The sequence below is a fragment of the Aethalodelphis obliquidens genome, unplaced genomic scaffold (assembly GCF_003676395.1).
Source record: "Aethalodelphis obliquidens isolate GAN/ISIS:26980383/991018 unplaced genomic scaffold, ASM367639v1 scaffold47, whole genome shotgun sequence".
NCBI lineage: Eukaryota > Metazoa > Chordata > Mammalia > Artiodactyla > Delphinidae > Aethalodelphis > Aethalodelphis obliquidens.
The window spans coordinates 1,453,505-1,476,467 of NW_020837991.1; the positions used below are offsets into that span (position 1 = coordinate 1,453,505).

Sequence of the window (22,963 nt, forward strand, 5' to 3'; positions counted from 1 at the left end):
CTTAACATGGTTATGATCATGCCGTCTATAGAGGCTTTAATTTTCCAAGATTTCACATCCTGCACTTTGTTTCTTTAAAGCTCTTTTAAGTTGAGAAATACAGAATCATACAGAAAAGCATAGTACACAAATGTGTAGATAATATATTTCTGTGAAACAAACTCTGAGTAACCTCCACCTGAGTCAAGAAACACCACACTACTACCCTTCCTGCTCCGAGAATCCTTCCTCCTAACTGGCCCTAGCCTCTGTGCCAACTTCTATGATATTCACTTCCTTGCCTTCATTATAATTTTACTGCTTAACTTGCACCCCCAAACGATGTAGTTTACTTTTGCCTGTTTTTGAACTTTACATAAATACAACCATATGTATTCCTTTAAACCTTACCCATTCTGTTTGCTCTGATTATGTTAAGACTCATCCTTGTGGTGTGCATCTAAAGTTCTTTTATTTTCATCATTATGTACAATGACTTCAGATCAGCATACCACAATGTGTGTATCAGTCAGCTGTTGCTGCTAGGACAGTTCGTGCCCAGGTGCCTACTGCACGTGCACATGCATTTCTGTTGGGTGCACCTCCTAGGAGTGAAATGGCTGGGTCATTGGGGCATGCCTATCTTCAGCTTTACTACACACTGCCAAATATTATTCCAAAGTGATTGTGCCAGTTTACACTCCCTCTGTAAGAGTTTCCTTTGCCCCGTATTCTCATTAACGTTTGCTTGATGTTGTCAAGCAATTTTAGCCATTCTGCTCGGTGGGTAGAGGTGGTCCTAATTTGCATTTCCCCAATGTCTGAAGAGGCTAAGCGCCCTTTAAATGCTTTTTGACAATTTGGATATTCTCTTTGGGGCTGCGTCTGACCTAATCTCTTGTCCATTTGTCAATGAGGTTGTCTTTTTCTTACTGACTGTACGTATTCTGGATACAATTGCATTGTTGGTTAATGTGCCACCGATATCATTTCCCACTCCATGGCTTGTCTTTTTCTTTCTTTGGTGGTATCTCTTGCTGAACAGAAGTTCTTAATTTTAATGTTTTCAAGTGTATCCATCTACTCTCTACCCCCAGGTCATGACTAGAATCCCCTAAATTACCTTTTTTAAAGCTTTCGTGGACTTGTTTTTTACATTTAGGTCTCTGAGATGTCTAAAACTGAACTTTGTGTTCCATTGGCCTGTCTCTCCATCCCTGTGCCATTTCAGAGTCTTCATCACTGTAGCTGTATGTACTGTTGCCGTCCAGGTGACCACATCCTCTCGCCTTGTTCTTTTTCAATTTGATAGATATTTATTGAACACCAGCTGTGGGCCAGGCAATATTCTAGGCACTAGCATTGAAGAATCTATAAAGCTCTCTGTCCTCAAGAGAAGGGCAGGTGTGGTGAGAGTGAATAAATAGTTGGGCAAATAAGATTATTTCAGATATTGAAAGGAGTACAAAAAATGAAATGTAATTAAGAAATTGAAAAGGTTAATGAGATGGGGGCTCCCTTGGCTTAGAAGTGTGGAGTCTAACATTAGAGCCTCTCAGGTGGCCCTCTCAAGTCCAGCCCAACTTCTCAGTGTCCTGGAAGAATTCCCTCACCTACAGACAGCCATATCATTTCACCCTCCACAATGTTGGCTTACACTGGGGAGATCATAGCATACTTGTGTGTGTTTGTATGATGGAGAACAGGAGGAAGCAGTCCTCGGGGGTAAAAGGTGCTGTTTACATGTAGAGATTTCTTCGCTTTTCAATTTCAGGTGCAGGGGCAAAGAACTTATGATTCCAGGAAAAGCAATTTCCAGCATCTTATTGATAATCTTACTTGTACATAGATTGGTTTGCACTCCTGGCTAAGGGGGCTTAGAAGGAAACCAAGATCAAGGGGAAGCAAGAAGAGGAATAGCTGTGGGAGGGTGAGAGGAACAGGGGAACCTAGAAATTTAGAACACCTGTGCATGTTTTGTTCCCCACTCTGTTACTTACTAACTCTGAACCTTGGAATAAGACCACATCAGGACTCAGTTTCCTTAAATGTAAGGATGGGACTAGGTGATCTCTTAGGTCTCTGCTAGGTATAGCATCAACTTTATGAATGAATGCTGAGTAGTTTTCCTGACCTTCACCCGTACTCTTCTCTGACTGGGGTAGCAAGGATCCAAGGTGCTGTTTCTACTTAGATTTTAAATGAGGGTGGCAGGAGTACATTGTGAACATTTTCCAACCTTGAAAAATCTTTTGTATTCTAAAATTTATATGGAGAGGAACAGTCCCTAGAATAACTAAAACGATTTTGAAAAAACATAATAAAGTGAGAGGAATCTGCCTACTCAATATTAGTTAAGGCTACTCTATAAAGTATTCAAGATATTATGGTATTGGGGGAGGGATAGACACATAGATCACTAGAAAAGAGTAGAGAACCCCAAAACAGACCAACACAAATATACTCAACTGGTTTCTAGGTGAAACAACAATTCAATGGAAGAACAATAGTCTTTTCAACAAACAGTGCTAAGGCATTTGGACATCCATGGGAAAAACAAACTCAACCTAAACGTCACACATTATTCAAAAACAACTCAAAATTAATTAATCACACATTCCAAAGTAAAACATAACACTATATAGTTTTTAGAACAGGAGAAAGTCTTTGGGTCTAGAAGATAGTAAAGAGTACATTCATAATGGAAAAAAATGATAAATTGGACTACATTAAAATCAAAAAACTTTTGCTCTGCAAAGACTCTGGTAGGAGGATGAAAAGATAAGCTACACATTGGGGGGACTTTATTTGCCAACCACATATCCAACAGAGTAGTTCTAGAATGTAAAAGAACTCTCAAAACTCAACAGTAAAAATACAAACAGTCCAACTAGAAAACAGACAAAAGACATTTCATCAAAGAGGATATACAGATGGCAAATGTGCACATCAAAAGAGGATTGACATCGTTAACCATCAAAGAAATGCAAATTTAAAACACAATCAGAATGATTAAAATAAAAATATATCAGAATTCCAAATACTGGTAAGGATGTGAAGAAACAGTATCTTGCACATTTCTGGTAGGAATGTGAAACAGTACAGTTACTCTGGAAAAAGGTCTGGTAGTTTATTATGAAGCTACACCTGGGTTTATCGTATGACCCAGCAACTGCACACTCTTGTGTTTGTCTCAGGGAAACGAAACTTAATTTACACATAAACCTAATACATACATGTTCATAGCAGCTTTGTTCATAATAGCCCTAAACTGGAAACAACCCAGATATCCTTCTATGGGTGGATGGTTAACAAACTGTGGTACATCCATATCATGGAATAGTATTATAATATAGTATAGTAGTAGTATTCCGTGGTATGAATAAGAGTGAACTATTGATTCATGCAACAATTTCAATGGATCTCCAGGGAATTACAATGAGCAGGAAAAAAGACAATACCAAAAGCTTATATATTATAGAAACCCATCCATATAACGTTCTTAAAGTGAAAAAAATAAAGAGATGACGAATGTATTAGTCGTTGCCAGAGGTTAGAGGAGAGCCAAGTGGGTGAGGTTATAAAAGGATCCTGAAGTGATGACACTGTTCTGTATCTTGACTGTGGTGGTGGATACTTGAACCTACATGTGTGATAAAACTGCATAGAACTAAATATACCACACACACACACGCACACGCACACACACAAATAACTGAAGGAAACAGGGAAATCTAAGTAAGGTCTGTCAGTTGTATCAGTGTTTCATCCTGGTTGTGATATTAAAGTGTACCATTGTGAGAATCTGAGTACAAAGTACACAGGATCTCTCTGTAGTATTTCTTACATCTGCATGAGTATCTACAATTATATCAAACTTAAAAGTTTAATTAGAGAAAAACATTTATACCATTAGTTTAATAGCTGCGTGGTATTCATTTATATGTAGGCATCATAATTGCTAACCAATTTTCTACTGTTTTGAACAGTTAGGTTGTTTACAACTTTTTAAATAATGCCACATTGAACATCCTTATAAATAAGCTTTGGGGAATGCTTTGTTCTCCCTGTTTTTGAGGGTAGGGGTTTTTGCCTTTTACTTTTAAAAAGTTATCAAAATTATGCATGCACATAGTTATAAAATGGTGCTAAGATAGTGCTTCTTAGAGTTTAAAGTGCATCTAGATCACCTGGGCTCTGTTGGGATATGGGTTCTGACTAGGTGTATGGGCGAGACCTGAGGACGCAGTTCTAACCAGCTTCCATGTGATGTGACACTGCTGATCTCCTCCACCCCCAACTCGGAATAATGAAGGGTTAGAAGGCTTCCTTTGAAAACAAGATAGCGGCTTGGCTCGTCCCTCCCCCACCTAGCGACAATCAAGTTAGGTTTTAATAATAATTTTAAACTGCTGTTTTGATTTATTATTTAAGATGTTATCTATTAACCTCCAGTCATGGTAGTCATGAAGAATCAGCATCTCGAATTCCGTCCCCTCTGCATTCCTATCCTCCTAATATCTTTCCCACTTTGTGGCTAAATCAGCAGCAAGTGTTTATATCATTGTGGGCGTGCAAATATTATTCAATGTAAAGCCAAGTAGTGGACTATAGTGACACTTCTTTTTTTTTTTTTCTGGAGTTAATAATGGTTGCATTTTTCAAATGTGTGATTTTCTGTAAGTCTGTCCTTAAACTTAACTCTCTCTCAGATCACCTATAACCCATTTTCCAAATGTTCAAACATGTCAGTATTCTATCAAGTCTCTCCTTTCTCCTAGAGGCCTTCCTCCTGAAACCCTCTGACCTACTGCTGTAATTCCGATGACTTGTTCTCCAGGAATTCTGCATAACTTTCTTCTCTGATTTCCTGTTTCTTGGATCCTGTGTCTACCTTTACTCCTATATTGTGCTCAAAAATATCTCCCTGTAGCTTCCTAAGAAAGAGTACATAGGAGGTATAGATGTAGAGTTTTTTGCATGTCTGAAAAAAAAAATCTTTTTTTTAACTTTTATACTTGGTGGATAGTTGGGCTTTGTGTAGGACTCCCAGTTGCAATTACTCTTCAAAGACCTGAAGGCACTGCTTCACTGTGCTCTAGTATCAAATGCTGCTGGTGAGAAGCATCATGATGTTGTTCCCAGCCATTTGTGTATGGCCTGGGTTTTTTTTTTTTAATTTAGAAGCTTTTAGGGGTTTCTCTTTTATCCCTATTGTTGTTAAATATCTTATTGATAATCCCGGATGTGAGTTTCTTTTTATTCACTGTACCCATTCAGTCTAGATACTCAACCTTTACTACTGGGAAAAATTTGTATTATTTACTTGATAATTTCCTTTCCCCCTGGAATACCTGTTAGAGGTTGTAACTCCTTGACAAGGCTCTAATATTCTTCCCATTTACACATTCCCTCTCGTCATCTTTGATTTATTTATTTTTTTTGGAAAGATCTTCTCAAGTTTATTTCCAACCCTCCTGTTGAATTTTTCCATTGTTCATTGTTCTCTAATTTTATTTTGTAATAAAAAAGGATTTTTTCTGATTAATTATCCATTCTCATTAAAAGGATTCCAACAATACATAAAAATATAGAGAATGTAAAAACTTCCCTGTAGGTTAATATTCAGAATATACAAACAGCTCATACAACTCAAAACCAAAGAAACAAACAACCCAATCAAAAAATGGGCAGAAGATATAAATAGACATTTCTCCAAAGAAGATAAACAGATGGCCAAGAGGCACATGAAAGGATGTTCAACATCGCTAATTATTAGAGAAATGCAGATCAAAACCACAATGAGGTATCACTTCACACCCGTGTATACTCATATGCTGTTGGTGGGAATGTAAATTGGTACAGCCACTATGGAAAACAGTATGGCTGGCTGTTCCTTAAAAAATTAAAAATAGAGTTGCCATATGATCCAGCAATCCCACTCCTGGACATATATCCAAAGAAAACTCTAATTCAAGAAGATATATGCACCCCAGTGTTCAGAGCAGCACTATTTACAATAGCCAAGACATGGAAACAACCCAAGTGCCCATCAACAGACGATTGGTTTAAAAAGATACAGTATAGCTTTGTGACCACCTGGAGGGGTGGGATAGGGAGGGTGGGAGGGAGGGAGACGCAAGAGGGAAGAGATATGGGAACATATGTATAACTGATTCACTTTGTTATACAGCAGAAACTAACACACCATTGTAAAGCAATTATACCCCAATAAAGATATTTAAAAAAAAAAGATATGGTATAGATATACAATGAAATATTACTCAGTCATAAGAAAGAATGAAATATTGCCATTTGCAGCAACATGGATGGACCTAGAGAATATCACACTAAGTGAAGTAAGTCAGATAGAGAAAGACAAGTACTATATGATATCACTTATATGTGGAATCTAAAAATAATCCAAATGAATCTATATACAAAACAGAAAGAGACTCACAGACATAGAAAACAAATTTATGGTTACCAAAGGGGAAATGGAGTCGGGGGGGGAGGGATAAATTAGGAGTATGGGATTACCGGATACAAACTACTATGCATAAAATAGATAAACAACAAGGATTTACTGTATAGCACAAGGAACTATATTCAACATCTTGTAATAAACTATAATGGAAAATAATCTGAAAAAAATATATGTATCTATAACTGAATCACTTTGCTGTACACCTGAAACTAACACAATATTGTAAACCAGCTACACTTCAATAATAATTTTTTTTAAGCCCTGTAGTCATATGCCTTTGTGGTAGTCAACCTAACATTTAGGTGACCATCATTTTATTCTTCCTTTCATACAAACACACTGTAGCAAAGCCACACATACGATTTGATATAAACAGGCTCTCATTTGTGTTGTTTTATCACAGATGCTCTTCCTGCCCTCCTCCCACCTCAGGGTCACCGCACAGTGGCCTCCATTAGCATGTGCCTACCACCTAGTGAATGGCCTCTAGATTTTCTCCGTAGTCTTATAATCATAAACAGATGCATATACACGTGTACATGCATACACGCCTATACTAACACCGCAGACGCCCTTTCTGTGTCTTATACTCACCGCTTGACAACAATCACATTCATGAATGTGAATATCTCCACAGTACTTGTAGTTCTAAGTAATAGCTGCATAATATTCCATGGTGTAAGTGTATCAAAATTTGCTCATTTCACCTGTAGATAGCTACACACTTTTTTTCCAGTTCCTGGCAGCTACAAATATTAATTTAGTAAACCCCATTTTATATATAACCCTATAGATTGGTATATTTTAGTGAATACAGTCTCAGGAATGGCATTGCCAACAATTATAAGAATTTTAATAGGTTCCAGATTGCCTTCCAGAAAGGCCATACTAATTCATGTTTCCAGTAGCTTTTTATATTTCTCCTCATCTCCATCAGTAATGAGCATTATAATCTTATAATTCTTGGGTTTGGTTTGATATTGCTGCTTATGTTTTGAATTCTTATTTTGATTCAATTTTTTTAGCACATATTTATTTAATTAGAGTTGCTTTTTCTCATTCCCTCTATTCTTTTTTAAACTTTTCTTTTAAAATAATTATAGAGTCACAGGAAGTTGAAAATTAATACAGAGAAGCCCAGTGTACCCTTTACACAGTTCCCCAAAGGTAACATCTTACATAACAGAACAACATCAAAGCCAGGAACTGACATTGGAAGAACGTGTGTGTGTGTGTTTCTGTGCCATTTGATCACATATGTAGATTCATGTGACAACCACCACCAGCCAGATACATACTATTCCACCAGCCTCATGCTACTACCCTCTGCAATCAAAATTTACTTCCCCTCCCCTAAGCAATTTCAACCACTAATCTGATCTCCATCTCTATGATTTTGTCATTTCAAAAATGTTACCTTTTGAGATTTGCTTTTTTCACTCAGCATAAATCCAGTGATTTTCATTGAGTTGTTGTGTGTATCCATTCCTTTTTATTGCTGAGTACCATTCCATGGAATGGCTTTACCATATTTTCCTTAACCAATTACCTGTTGAAGGACATTTGGGTCATTTCCAGTTTGGGGCTATCACAAATAAAGCTCCTATAAAGATTTTTGAACAGGTTTTTTTGTGGACAAAGGTTTTCATTCCTCTGGGGTAAATGTCCCATCAGTGTGACTGCTGAGTTGTATGGTAAGTATATGTTTAGTTTTTTAAGAAAGTGCCAATTTTTTTCCAGAGTGGCTGTACCATTTTACATCCCCACCATCAATATATGAGAGATCTGGTTTTCTGCATCCTTGCCAACATTTGAAATTTTAGATGTATTTCATTTTAACTGTACTAATAAGCATGTCGTTATCTCATGATTCTGACATACATTCCATGAGGGCTAGTGATGTTGAACATTTTTCATGTACTTATTCACTGTCTTAGCTCGGGCTGCTATAACAAAATACCACAGACTCCAGCTTAAAAAACAACAGAAATTTATTTCTCACATTTCTGGAGGCCAGGAAGTCCAAGATAGAGGTATTAGCAGATTCAGTGTCTGGTGAGAACTCTCTTCCTAGACAGCCTCTTCACTGTAATGTCACATGGCAGGAGAGGGAAGGGAGCTCTCTGGGGCCTCTTTTATTAGGGCACTAATCTCATGCAAGAGGGCTCTACCCTCATGGCCTAATTACCTCCAAAGGCCCTGTATCCTCTATACCATCACCTTAGGGAGTTAGGATTTCAACATGTGAATTTGGGGGGACACAAATATTCAGCCTATAGCATTTGCCATACCCATATATCTTCCTCAGTGAAAAGTCTTTTCATATTTTTGCTCATTCTCTAATTGAATTGTTGATTTTTACAGTGGAGTTTTGAGAGTTCTTTTTTATGAGGTATATTGGACATATAACATTGTGTAACTTTAAGGTGTACAACATGTTGATTTGATAGAATTATATATTGCATTTTATATTGCAATATGATTACCACTGTTAGCTAGCATCTCTGTCATGTCACATAATTTTCATTTCTTTTTTGTTGTGATAACATTTAAGATCTAATCCCTTAGCAACTTTGCAATTTATAATACGGTATTGTTGACTATAATCACTATGCTGTGCATTAGGTCTCTAGGGCTTGTTCATCCTCTAGTTGCAAGTTTGTACCCTTAAACAAAATCTCCAAAATTACCCTGCCCCCTAGCCCCTGGTAACCACCATTCTACTCTCTGATTCTACAAGTTCAGCTTTTTTAGATTCCACATGTGACTGATACCATACAGTGTTTGTCTTTCTCTGTCTCACTTATCTCACTTACCCTAATGCCCTCGAGGTCCATCCATGTTGTCAGGAATGGCAGGATGTCCTCCTTTCTCGTGGCTGAAATATATACCACATCTTCTTTATCCATTCATTCATTGATGGACACTTAAGTTGTTTCCATATCTTGGCTATTATGAATAATGTTGTCAAGCATGGGAGTGCAGATATCTCTTTGATATCCCATTTCCATACCCTTTGGCTATATACCCAGAAGTGGGATTGCTTAATCATATGGTGGTTCTACTTTTAATTTTTTGAGCAACCTCTATATTATTTTTCATAGTAGCTGAACCAATTTACATTCCCACCAATAGTGCACAAGGGTTCCCTTTTCTTCATATCCTTACCAACACTTGTTATCTCTTATCTTCTTGATGATAGCTACTCTGATAAGTGTGAGGTTGTATCTCACTGTGGTTTGATTTTCATTTCCCTGATGATTAGTGATGTTGAGCATCTTTCCATGTACCTGTTGTCCACTTGTATGTCTTCTTTGGAAGAAATATCTGTTCAGTTCCTCTGCTTATTTTCAATCAAATTGTTTGGTTCTTTGGTTACTGAGTTGTGTGAATTCTTTACATATTTTTGATATTAACTCCTTATCCAATATATGGTCTGCAAATATTTTCTACTCTTTTGTAGGTTGCCTTTTCATTTAGTTGATTGGGTTTTTTGTTTGTTTTTGCTGTGCAAAAGCTTTTCAGGGCTTCTCTGGTGGCGCAGTGGTTGAGAGTCCGCCTGCCGATGTAGGGGACATGGGTTCGTGCCCCGGTCCCGGAAGATCCCACATGCCGTGGAGCGGCTAGGCCCGTGAGCCATGGCCGCTGAGCCTGTGCGTCCGGAGCCTGTGCTCCGCAACGGGAGAGGCCACAACAGTGAGAGGCCCACGTACCGCAAAAAAAAAAAAAAAAAAAAAAAAGCTTTTCAATTTGATGTAGCCCAGACTTTTGCTTTTGTTGCTTATGCTTTTGGTGTCATATCCCAAAATCATTACCAAGACCAATGTCAAGGAGCTTCTTCTTTGTTTTCTAAAAGTTTTACTGTATTCGGACTCATGTATTTTTGTTTTTTGGGTTTTTTTTTCCCCTCACAGTTCTGGGGTCTGGGAAATCTAAGATCAAAGTGCCAGCCCATTCAGTTTTTGGTGAGGGCTCTCTTCCTGGTTTGCAGGCAGTCACGTTTCCAGTCTTATGTTTATGTGTTTAATCCATTTCAAGTTAATTTTGTGAGTAGTGTAAGATGGGGTCCAATTTCATTTTTCTGCATGTGGTTATTTAGTTTTCTAGATAGATATCCTTTGTTGAAGTGTATCAGGGTAATTCTGGCCTTGTAAAATGAATTTGTAAGTATTCTCTCTTCTTCAATTTTTTGGAAAGTTTAAGAAGAATTGGCATTAATTCTTATTTAAATGTTTGGTAGAATTCTCCTTTGAGACCAACTGGTTGTGAGCTCTTTTGTGTTGGGAAATATATGATTTGGTCTGTTTAGATTTTCTATTGCTTCATGATTCAGTCTTGGTAGGTTGTATGATCTAGGAATTTATCCATTTTCTTTAGGTTATTCAATTTGGTTACATATAACTGTCAATAGTAGTCTCTGATGATCCTTTGTATTTGTGTGGTATCACCTGTAATATCAACTCTTTCATTTCTGATTTTATTTATTTGAGTCTTTGCTCTTCTTTTCCTAGTTAGTCTAGCTAAAGGTTTGTCAATTTTGTTTACCTTTTCTAAAAAATAACTTAGTTTCGTGACCTTTTCTATTGTTTTTCTGGTCTCCATTTCATTTATTTATGTTCTTATCTTTGTTATTTACTTCCTTCTGATAATTTGGGCTCAGTTTGTTGTTGTTCTTTTTCTGGTTCCTTGAGGTATAAAGTTATGTTGTTTATTTGAGATCTTTTTTCTTATTGTAGGTATTTATCGCTGTAAATTTCCCTCTAAGAACTGCTTTTGCTGCATCCCCTAGGTTTTGGTGTATTGTGTTCCATTTTCATTTCTTTCAAGATATTTTTATTTCAATTTTTATTTCTTCTTTGACCCATTGGTTGTTCAGGACTGTGTTGTTTAATTTCCACATACTGATATGTTTTGATTTTCCAGTTTTCCTTCTGTCATTGATTTATAGTCAAACTATTGTCTAGAAAGATATCTGGTAATATTTCAATCTTCTTAAATTTCCTAAGACTTTTTTTTGTGACTTATCATATGATCTATCCTGGAGAATGTTCTATGTATGCTTGAGAGCAATGTGTATTCTGCTGCCATTGGATGGAATGTTATGAATATGTTTGTTTGATCCATTTGGTCTAAAGTATAGTTCAAGTCCAAAATTTTCCTATTGATTTTATCTTTTCTAAAAAGATAAACACTGGAGTCTCCTATCCTACTATTGTATTATTTTCTACTTCTCCCTTCAGACATGTTACTTATCGCCTTAGTATATTTAGCTGCTCCAGTGTTGGGTGCTTTATACTTATGACTGTTATATCTTCTTCATGAATTGACCCCTTTACCATTATAATATGACCTTCTTTATCTCTTATTACAATTTTTAGCTTAAAGTTTATTTTGTCTGATATAAGTATAGCTACCCTGCTCTCTTTTGATTTCCACATGCATGGAATATCTTTTTTCATCCCTTCTCTTTGAGCCTATGTGACCGTAAATCTGATTGAGTCTCTTGTAAGCAGCATATATTTCTTTCTTTTTTAATCCATTCAACCACTCTCTGCCTTCTGATTAGAGAATTTAATCTATTTACATTTAGAGTATTTACTGATAGGAAAGGACTTATTAATCCAATTTTGTTAATTGCTTCCTAGCTGTTTTGTAGTTCCTTTGTTCCTTTCTTCCTCTCTTTCTGCCTTCCTTTGTGAATGGATGATTTTTCATAATGGTATGCTTTGATTCCCTTCTCTTTATCTTTTTTGCATCTACTATAGGTTTTTGCTCTGAGGTTAACATGAGGCTTACATAAAACATCTTATAGGTAAAACATTCTCTTCTATGCTGATAACAACTTCAATCATATACAAAAACTCTACGCTTTTATTCACTCCCCCTTTATGTTTTTGATATCATAATTTACTTATTTTTATATTGTATTTTTATTAACAAATTATTGTAACTTTAGTTAATTTTTATACTCTTGTCCTTTAACTTTTATACTGGATTTAAATGGTTAATACACCACAATATTACAGTATTAGAGTGTTCTGAATTTGACTGTATCTTTAACTTTACCAGTTAAAGTGTACCAGTGTGTTGTACATTTTCATATGTTTTCATGTTACTAATTAGCATCCTTTCATTTCAGCTTGTGGAATTCCTTTCTACATTTCTTATAAGGCAGGTCTAGTGACGATCAATTCCCTCAGCTTTTGTTTTTTGTGGCAAAGTCTTTATCTCTCCTTCATTTCTGAAGGATGACTTTGCCAGGTAGAGTATTCTTGCTTGGCAGTTTCTTACTTTCAACACTTTGAATATATCATCCCACACTCTTCTGGCCTATAAAGTCTCTGCTGAGAAATCCGCTAGTAGCCTTTTGGGGGTTACAAAAGAAGTTACAAACTTCTTTTCTCTTGCTTCTTTTAAGATTCTCTCTTTGTCTTTGATTTTTAACAGTTTTAATATAATATGTCTTGGAGAGGTTCTATTTAAGCTGACTTTGTTTGGTGACTTGTAGGTTCATGAATTTGGCTATCCAAATCTTTCCCCATATTTGGGGAATTCTCAGCCATTATTTCTTTAAATAAGCTTTCTGCCCCCACTCTCCCTCTCTTCTCCTTTTGGAACTCCAATAATTCACAAATTGGTTCTTTTGAGGTATCTGATGGATCATATAGTTTTCCTTCATTCTCCTCTAACTGGATAATTTCAAAGTTCCTGTCTTCTGTCTCACAGATTCTTTCTTCTGCTTGATCCTCTCACAGATTCTTTCTTCTGCTTGATCCATCCTGCTGTTGATGCTTTCTACTGCATTTTTCATTTCATACGTTGTATTTTCCACTCAGAATTTCTGTTTGGTCCTTTTTATTTTTTTAGATATAACTGACATACAACATTATATTAGTTTCAGATGTACAACATAATGATTCAATATGTGTATATATTGTGAAATGATCACCACAATAAGTCTAATTAACATCTGTCACCATACACAGTTACAGAATTTTTTTCTTGTCATGGGAACTTTTAAGATCTACTCTCTTAGCAACTTTCAAACATGCAATACAGTATTATTAACTGTAATTGCCCTGGTGTATATTATATCCCCATGGCTTATTTATTTTATAGCTGGAAGTTTGTACCTTCGGACTCCCTTCACTTCTTTCACCCACCTCTCCATCCCCCACTTCTGGCTACCACCAATCTGTTCTCTGTATCTATGAGCTTTTGTTTTTAGATTCAACATATAAGTGAGATCATAAAATAAATCATAAATCTTTCTATGTCTGACTTATCTTGAAAATTTAGTATAATGCATTCAAAGTCCATCTATGTTGTCACAAATTGCAAGATTTCATTCTATTTTATGGCTAAATAATATTCCATTGTGTATATACATATACCACATTTTCTTTATCCATTCATATATCAATGACACTTTGGTTGTTTCTATATCTTGGCTATTGTAAATAATGCTGCAGTGAACACAGGGGTGCATGTATCTTTTCAAGTTAGTGATTTCATCTTCTTCGAATACCCAGAGGTGGAATTTCTGGTTCAGATGGTAGTTCTAATTTTAATTTTTTGAGGAACTTCTATACTGTTTTCTGTAGTGACTGTACAAGTTTACATTTCCACCAACAGTACACAAGGGCTCCCTTTTCTCCACAACCTTGCCAACACTTGTTATTTCTCATCTTTTTGATGATTCTGACAGGTGTGAGATGATATCTCATTGTGGTGTGGATTTGCATTTCCCTGATGATTAGTCTGTTGAGCATCTTTTCACGTACCTGCTGGCCATCTGTATGTCTTCTTTGGAAAAGTGTGCATTCAGGTCTTTAATCAAATGGTTGTTGGGTTTTTTTGTTTGTTTTTTGTTTTTGAGCTGTATGAGTTCTTTATATATTTTGGATATTAACCCCTTATCTGGTATATTATTTGCAAATACTTTCTCCCATTCAATAGGTTACCTTTTCATTTCATTGATGGTTTCCTTTGCTGTGCAGAAACTTTATAGTTTGATATAGTCCCACTTGTTAATTTCTGCTTTTGTTCCTTTGCGTTTGGTGTAAAATCCAAGAAAATCTTCACCAAAACCAATGTCAAGGAGCTTACTGCTTACATTTTCTTCCAGGAGTTTTATGGTTTTGGGTTGTACCTTCAAGCCTTTAATCCATTTTGAGTTGATTTTTGTGTATGGTGCATGATATTCTTTTGCATGTGGATGTCCAGTTTCCCAACACCATTTATTGAAGAGACTGTCCACCCCACCATATATTCTTGGCTCCTTTGTCATAAATTAATTGCTCATACATGAGTGAGTTTATTTCTGAGCTTTCAATTCTGTTCCATTGATCTATGTGTCTTTTTTTATGTCACTAATGTTTTGATTACAATACTTTGTAATATAGTTTGAAATTAGGAAGCACAATGCCTCTAGCTTTGTTCTTCTTTCTTAAAATTGCTTTGGCTATTTGGGGTCTTTTGTTGCTCCACACAAATTTTAGGATTATTTGTGCTATGTCTGTGAAAAAAGCTATTGGAAGTTTGATAGGTATTGCATTGAAACTGTAGATTGCTATAAGTAGTGTGGCCATTTTAACAATATTAGTTCTTCTAACCCATGAGCACAAAACATCTTAACATTTATTTGTGACATTTATCTTCTTTGATTTCATTCATCAAAGTCTTATAGTTTTCAGTGAACAAGCCTTTCATCTTCTTAGTTATATTTATTCCTAGGTATTTTATTCTTTTGATGCAATTGTAAATAAGAATGTTTTCTTAATTTCTCTTTCTGCTAGTTTGTTATTAGTATATAGAAATGCAACATATTTCTGTATATTTTGTATCCTGCAACTTTACTGAATTCATTTATTAGTTCTAAAAGTTTTTGGTGGAGTCTTTAGGGTTTTATATATATAACATCAACTCATTAGCAAATATGACAGTTTTACTTCTTCCTTTCCAATTTGAATGCCTTTTATTTCTTTTTCCTGCCTAATTTCTGTGGCTAGGACTTCCAATACTATGTTGAATAAAAGTGATACAAGTGGGCATCTTTGTCTTGTTCCTGATCTTAGAGGAAAATCTTTCAACTTTTCACCATTGAATGTGATGTTTACTGTGGGCTTGTAATAGATGGTCTTTATTATGTTGAGGTATGTTCCCTCTATACCCACTTTGTTGAGAGTTGTTTGGTTCCTTTTTTAATTAATGATTTTTATCTTTGTTAAACTTCTCATTTTGTTCATGTATTGTTTTCTTGATTTTGTTGAATTATATTTCTGTGTTTTCCTGGGGCTCATTGAGTTTCCTTAAAAACTATTTTGAATCTTTATCAGGTAAATTGCAGACTTCTATGTCTTTGGGATAGGTTACTGGAATATTACTGTGATCTTTGGTGGTGTCATGATTCCTTGATTTTTCATGTTCCTTGATTTTTTGTGTTGCTATCTTCAAGTTGAAGTAGCGGTCACCTCCTCCAGTCTTTTCTAACTGCCCTCAGGAGAGAAATACCTGCTGTCAGGCCTGCTAGTGATTCTGACGTTTTCTCAGACCTTCTATGAACATACCTGTTCCATGCTTCTACTCCCTCTTCTGGAAGATTTCATAAGTTTTTATGCCTTCTACTGATCCTGCAAAACACCATCTGGCGTGACAGTCTCCCTTTTGTTTTCTACAAGGTGACACTAAAACTCAAATTTGTGTTTTCTTCCAGACCTACAGATTCAGGCTGGTTTTACTCAGGTGCTCACTAGCCAACCACTTTTTCCATCCTTTTTATTTCAGCCTACCTATATCATTATATCTGAAATGAGTTTCTTATAGCCTGAATATAGTTGGCTGTTGTTTTTAATCCATTTTGCCCTTCTCTGTTTTTAATTGATCTTTTTATATATACTATTTACCATTTATATTTAAAGTAATTGTTAGGGCTTAAGTCTGCCTTTTTATTTTTCATTATTTTTGTTTCATATTTATCATTTCTGTGTTCTTTTTCTGCAGTTTTATACACTATTCGAGTATTTTTTAGAATTCCATTTTTATGTATTATAGCTTACTTGAGTCTCTTTTAATAATTTTTTTAGTGGTTGCTTTAGGTATTACATTCTACATGTACAACTTATCATGGTCTACTGGTGTGGACACTTTACCAGTTCAAGTGAAATGTAGGAACCTTACCTCCCTTTAAATCCCTTTACCTTACCCTGTTTATAATTGTCTTAAATATTTCCTCTAAATAGATTGAGAACTACATCAGACAATGTTATAATTTTTGCTTTGAGCATCAAACATACTTTAGAAATCTCAAGAGAAGGAATGTCTGTTGTTTTTACCCATATTTTTACTCTTTACATTGTCCGTTTTTTCCCAATGTTTGTTGCAAGATGCTTTCTTTTATCATCTGTTTCAAAACTTCCTTTAGTCATTTTTTAAAGGTATATCTGATGGCAACAAATTCTCTCAGTTTCCTTCCTCTGAGAGTGTCTTGATTTTTTCCTTCATTTCTGAAGAACATTTTCACTGGATATAGGATTCTGCATTAACAATTGTTTTCTTGATGAGTGACTCTTGAAAATGTTGGGCCACTTCTTTCTGGTCTTCATGGTTTCTGATAATGTCATTTAAATAGCTTTTCCCTTACAGGAAAGGTGTCTTTTCTATCTCGCTGCTTTCAACATTTGTCTTTTTTGTCCTTAGATTTCAGAAGTTTGATTATGAAGTTTCTTCATGTAGATTTCTTTGAGTTCATCTAATTTCAGATCTGTAGTTTCATGTCTTTTGCCAAATTTTGGAAATTTTTAACTATTATTTCTTTGACTACATTTTCACCCCCACTTACTTTCTTCTCTCTTTTTTGGATTCCAGTACCCTAGTATTTGATCTTTCTTTATCTTTCACAGGGCCTTGAGCCTTTTTTTTTTCAGTTTGTTTTCTCTTTTTTGTTTATATTGTGTAATTTCTATTGTTCTATCTTCAAGTTCAGTGATCCCCTGTCCTCTCCATTCTCCCATGAGCCCATTCATTGAATTTTTAAATTTCAGTTATTGCATTTTTCAGTTTTATAATTTCTAGTTAGTTATTCTTTATATCTTCTATTTTATTGTTAAGATTTTCTATTTTCTGAGATCTTCTATTTTTCCATTTGTTTTAAGAGTATTTGTATTTCTTGTTGAAATATTATTTGATGGCTACTTTAAAATCTTTGTCAGATAATTCCAGCATCTTCTCAGTGTTGGCATCTGTTGACTGTTTTTTCTTATTCAAGTTGAGATTTTCTGTAATCCTGGTATGACTAGTGAATTTCTGTTTTATTCTGCATATTTGGGGTAGTATGTTTTGAGTCACTGTATCTTATTTAAATCTTCTGTTTTGCAGACCACTTCTAACACCACCCCAGTGGGGAAAAGTGGGCACTGCTTCATTACTGCCAGGTGTAGGTGAAATACCAGGTTCTTTTTTTGGCCTCTATTGACAACCTGTTGCAGGAAGGGGTGTCTCATTACTGATGGGTGGGAACAGGAGTTGAGGTTCTCTACTATAACTCCACTGACACCTCCATGGTTCAGAGGGAGACTTGTTAATGTACCCCATGGGGTAGGAAGACTTTGTTAATGCTAGATGGTGGTGAAAGTCCTGGCTTTCTACTAGGTCTCCTCCTACATCACCCCAGTGGGGCAGGGGAGGGATGCCTCACTGCCCTGCATGGAAGACACCATGGGAGAGAGCCCCATTACCACTGGAAGGGGATCAACATCCCAGCCCTCTAGGCCTTCCTGACACCATTTGGCTGGGAGAGAATTGTGCCTCATTATAGATAGATGAGGTCAGAAGTTCCCACTTGTGCTTTGGTGAGGAAGGCAGGGAATGAGGGGATGTTGCATGCTAGAGTAGGGCAGTTCTTATCTAAATGTTTTCTGTCTTGCTAGTCTGCTCCTCTGGGTAGAGAAAGCAGGCTTTTGTTGGGACTTTATGCCTGTGCCTAGTGGTATTTCCAGGTTGCAACTTTCTCCAGGACCTATATATGAGGACCTATATATGAAGTGGAATATATGACGCAGAGAAAACTTAGGGAACTCACTGGTGTGTTGTTCCTTGCATTCTAGGATCCCTAGCTGGTGTACCTTCTTCTCTCTACCATTCAGAGTCTTCATTTTTTTTTTTTTTTTTGCGGTACGCGGGCCTCTCACTGTCGTGGCCCCTCCCATTGTGGAGCACAGGCTCCGGACGCACAGGCCCAGCGGCCATGGCTCATGGGGCTAGCCACTCCGCGGCATGTGGGATCTTCCCGGATCAGGGCACGAACCCGTGTCCCCTGCATCGGCGGGCAGACTCTTAACCACTGCACCACCAGGGAAGCCCCAGAGTCTTCATCTTTTTGTTTCATATAGAATGTCTCAAGATTTTAGCTGTACTTAGTGAGACAAATAGGGAGAAGTATGTCAGCCAGTCTGCTACCCCAGAATCTGGATCCTCTTGTTCAATTATTCGAAATTATAAGTGTCTGGTGTTTTAAGTTGGCTGGCAATTTGAGGAGGAGAGAGGGGAAATGCAAAAGAGAGTATGCATAGTAACTAGGCTGGACCTGCTAAGGGAGGTTACCTGAGGGCCACAGTTTCACACACAGACTTTAAACCAAAACCTCTGTGTGTTTCCCTAGGACTTGCCCCTGTCCTGCATAGTCTCTGATAACTCCTTTCCTTTAGATAGCATCCTATGCTGGGCTAAATCATTTGCCCTTTCTGCATCCACTTACCCTGTGCTATACAGTAGGTCCTTATTGGTTATCTGTTTTATGTATACGATAGTAGTGTGTATCTGTTAATCCGAAATCCCTAGGTTATCCCCTGCCCCTTTCCCATTTGGTAACCATGTTTGTTTTCTATGTCTGTGAGCCTATTTCTGTTTTGTAAATAAGTTCATTTGTACCATTTTTTAGATTCCACATATGAGTGATATCATATGGTATTTGTCTTTCTCTGTCTGACTTACTTCACTTAGTATGATAATCTCTAGGACCACCCATATACCATCTACTTTTAATCTATGTAAAGAAAGCTTATGCATTTATATGTCTTTATCATCTGGAGAGCTGGGACTCTGTTTTGTACATCTTCGAGTTCCCATTGCTTAAAAAATTCCATGGCAGCAAGCTTCGTTCTGTTCTATGCTGAATCTCTAGCATTTGCAGTGCTGTCTGGCATACACCATGTGCTCAAGAAAGGCTTGAGAAAGTCAGGAAGTTGACTACCTATTGGAACTCTTCTTTATTCTGAAAATTCTCATTTCATAAGACAATGTATACATACCTTGCACTACGTGGTAATGGATTTTGATCTGCCTTGCCTGTGTTGGCTGATGGAATGACATTAAACACATTAGGAGAACACCTTGTTCATTTGTGGGTAACAAGGTTACTTTACCGGGATGCAAGCTGAATAAACTGAATCTGTGTTGCCCAACACTACAGAGAGAATTTGTAGAAATTTTTCCCAATAAAAATGAAAAAAGCCTCCCCAAAATAATGAAAAATCATAGAATGAGTTGAATGCTAAGTAGTATTTTTGTAGTGACGTTCTCAGGTGGGATCTGAAAATAAATCATTCCGGAGAGAAAGGACTCCATCACCACCTCAGCCATCTCAGCCCTGTCTACTTATTAACAAAAACAATAATATTGGCTACTATATATTGATGTATTGAATGTGACAGGCATTATACTATGTGTTTTATGTGCACTATCTCATTTAATTCTCATAACACTTCTGAGGGTATTAGTATTCCCATTTTACAGATGAAGAAACAAAAGGGGATTAAGGAAACTTACTTGCCCAAAGTCACACTGCTGGTAAGAGCCAGAGCCAGGATTCAAACTCAGCTTACCTAACCCCAAAGTCTGCTCCCTGACCCTCCACCCTAGGACACACAGGAGCACCAGAACAGCCTGATCACCTTGCCTCTCTCTTATTTGCCTGTCTCTCCAGCACGCTGATTCTCAATCGGAGAATTCCACCTTGCATCAGAATCCCTTAAGTGGGCATTTCCCACCCCCAGAATTTCTAATCTGCAAGTCTTGATGGGCTTTATAAGTCTGCAGCTCTAGCAAGTTCCCAGGAGTAGGAGTTACCTGTTGCTGTAGAACCAGCTGAGTAAGCTTGGGCTCATGGTCTCTCACAAGCTGTAGTCACTATGTTGGCAGGGGCTGTGCACAGCTCAAGGTCGGACTGCAGGATGTCTTGCTTCCACACTTGCTCAGGTGGCTGTTGACAGGCCTCAGATCCCCGCTGGCTGTTGGCTAGAGACATCAGTTCCTTGCCACATGAGCCTTTCCATGGCCCTGTTTACAGTATGTCATCTGGCTTCTCCCAGAGCAAGGGGTCCATGAGAGGCACCCCCAAATGGAAGCCACAACCTTTTTATGACCTAATCTTGGAAGTGACATCCCGTCATTTCTTCCAAAGTCTATTCATTAGAAGTGAGTCACTACGTCCAGCTCACACTCAAGGGGAGGAGCTCATAAAAGGGCCCCCATCAAGGTGGTGAAGTCTTTTGATGGCCATCTTAGAGGCTGCCCACCATACTGGGTGTTGCTGGTGGCTTTACAAATACTGCTCTAATTAATGGCCTTAGAACAAAGACCTTTTTTCCTGAGAAAATCACAGTTCCTTGGTGAGTAAACAGATATATTGCCCTAGTAGCACCCCCAAGGTGGAGAAGTTGGAAGAGAGGAGAGCTCTTTTCCATCAGAAAGGCAGAAAACAAAGGACACTTAGGACACCATTCACCAGCCAGAATTCTCTCTAAAGGCCCATAACCAAGCTATGAAAATGATAATGTTCTAAAATTCTGATAAAGAAAAAGTTGAGGATAAAACTATCACTGATGGCATCAAGAGGCCCCAGCCAACAACTCTGGTACAGGCTGGCAGAAACCTAGGGGATGGTGCATTGAAAAAGTCCAAGTTTTCTTTTGTTTGAAAATAAGTGAGCTCATCTCTAGTGGCAGTAAGCACGTTCCTGTGGAAGTGCCAGCTTGAGGGTGGCTTGGCTTCCTTCCAGGCAGCTCTATGTCATTTACTCACTGAAAGCCTTAGGAGGACAGCTTCTTTACGTACTGTACATAAAATGCACCAGAGAGTCTCACATAAAGATGCGCTCATTAACATCCATTCCCTCTGCGGGGACTTTGAGAGTTATAAACGAGGCTAAGGTGTGGTCCTTGCTTAGTTATGGAGTTGTTATTTCCACCTATGAAACAACAGGAATTTTTACAATGTAGAAGCATGAAAAGGACATGGGATTTAGAATCAGAAGAATACAGCTGACCGTTAACAACGTGGGGATGAGGAGCGCCTACCCTCTGTGCAGTGGAACATCTAAATATACAGTAACTTAACTGTCAGCCCTCCGTATCCACAGTTCCACATCCAGAGATTCAACCATCCATGGATCCTATTTGCTATTGAAAAAAATCTGCAAGTGGACCCATGCAGTTCAAACTCATGTTGTTCAAGGGTCAACTGTATAATGACACACAGAGCTGTGTGAACTCAGGCCATCACTTAAGCTCTCTGAGTTTCTATTACCTTATTTATAGGATATGGATAATATGCCAGCTGTTTCTAGCTCACAGTGGAGTTGAGGGGAGGGAACTAAGTAAAAGCACTTTTTAAACTTAGAGCAGTATTTGGGTGCTAAAAAAAATACACAGTGATTCTCGACTTTGGATGCATATTAGAATCACCCAGCAAGCTTTGAAAAGTCCCAGTTCCCAGGCTGTACACTAAACCATTATGTACTAATTATGTCTCCCCTTCTTCCTCTGCCTCCTTCTCTTTCTCCATGTATGTGTGTGTCTGTGTGTCTGTGTGTATGTACATAGCCTCTTGAAATAGTCAAGAGAAATTTCACTTGTGTTTCCACCAAATCGTATACACAAAGTGCTTGGGAATGACATTCCAAAGAGGTGCTGTGAAGGAGGTGTCCACTGGGGTGGGACTGGGGATGGAGGGTTGTTAGACTCGAAGAACACATGGGAAGAAAGGTTTCCTCTCCCAGGGTGATGGGTTGATTTCAAAGGACAGAGAGATGGATGGTTGTGCAACACAAAGACAAAGTATTCTGTTAGTGTGGACAAATTTTACTTTGAAATTCAGTTAGGTTGCCTGAGTGGATAACTGCAACCCGGGACAAAGTGAAGGCAGCACAGGCGCCTAAGGAAGGTTCAGCGTGAGTACATCTAGTTAATGTCCGTGCCAAGACAGAAGGAGTAACAAGTGCCTGAGTGTGTTTCTGTTCAAATTCTGTTCTCAGGCAGTATTGTTTAGGCAAGAGCTTTTTGCCCCAGCCACTGACCCTTAAAAAGTGTTTCTAATGAGCATGCCAAGTTCAGTAATTACTTTCAAGACCTAATTCTTTGATCAAGGTAGAAGACTTGATTTTTTTGAAATAGTCTTGAGAGTAGAAATTTTAAGAGAAACAAGGTTTGGTTTGTTTCTAAT

General features: G+C 37.4%; 1 protein-coding gene across 1 annotated transcript in view; it reads left to right on the forward strand.

Moving 5' to 3' along the window:
- LOC113607273 (uncharacterized) overlaps positions 1-22,963 on the forward strand; it is a 253,782-nt gene that overhangs the window by 117,013 nt on the left and 113,806 nt on the right.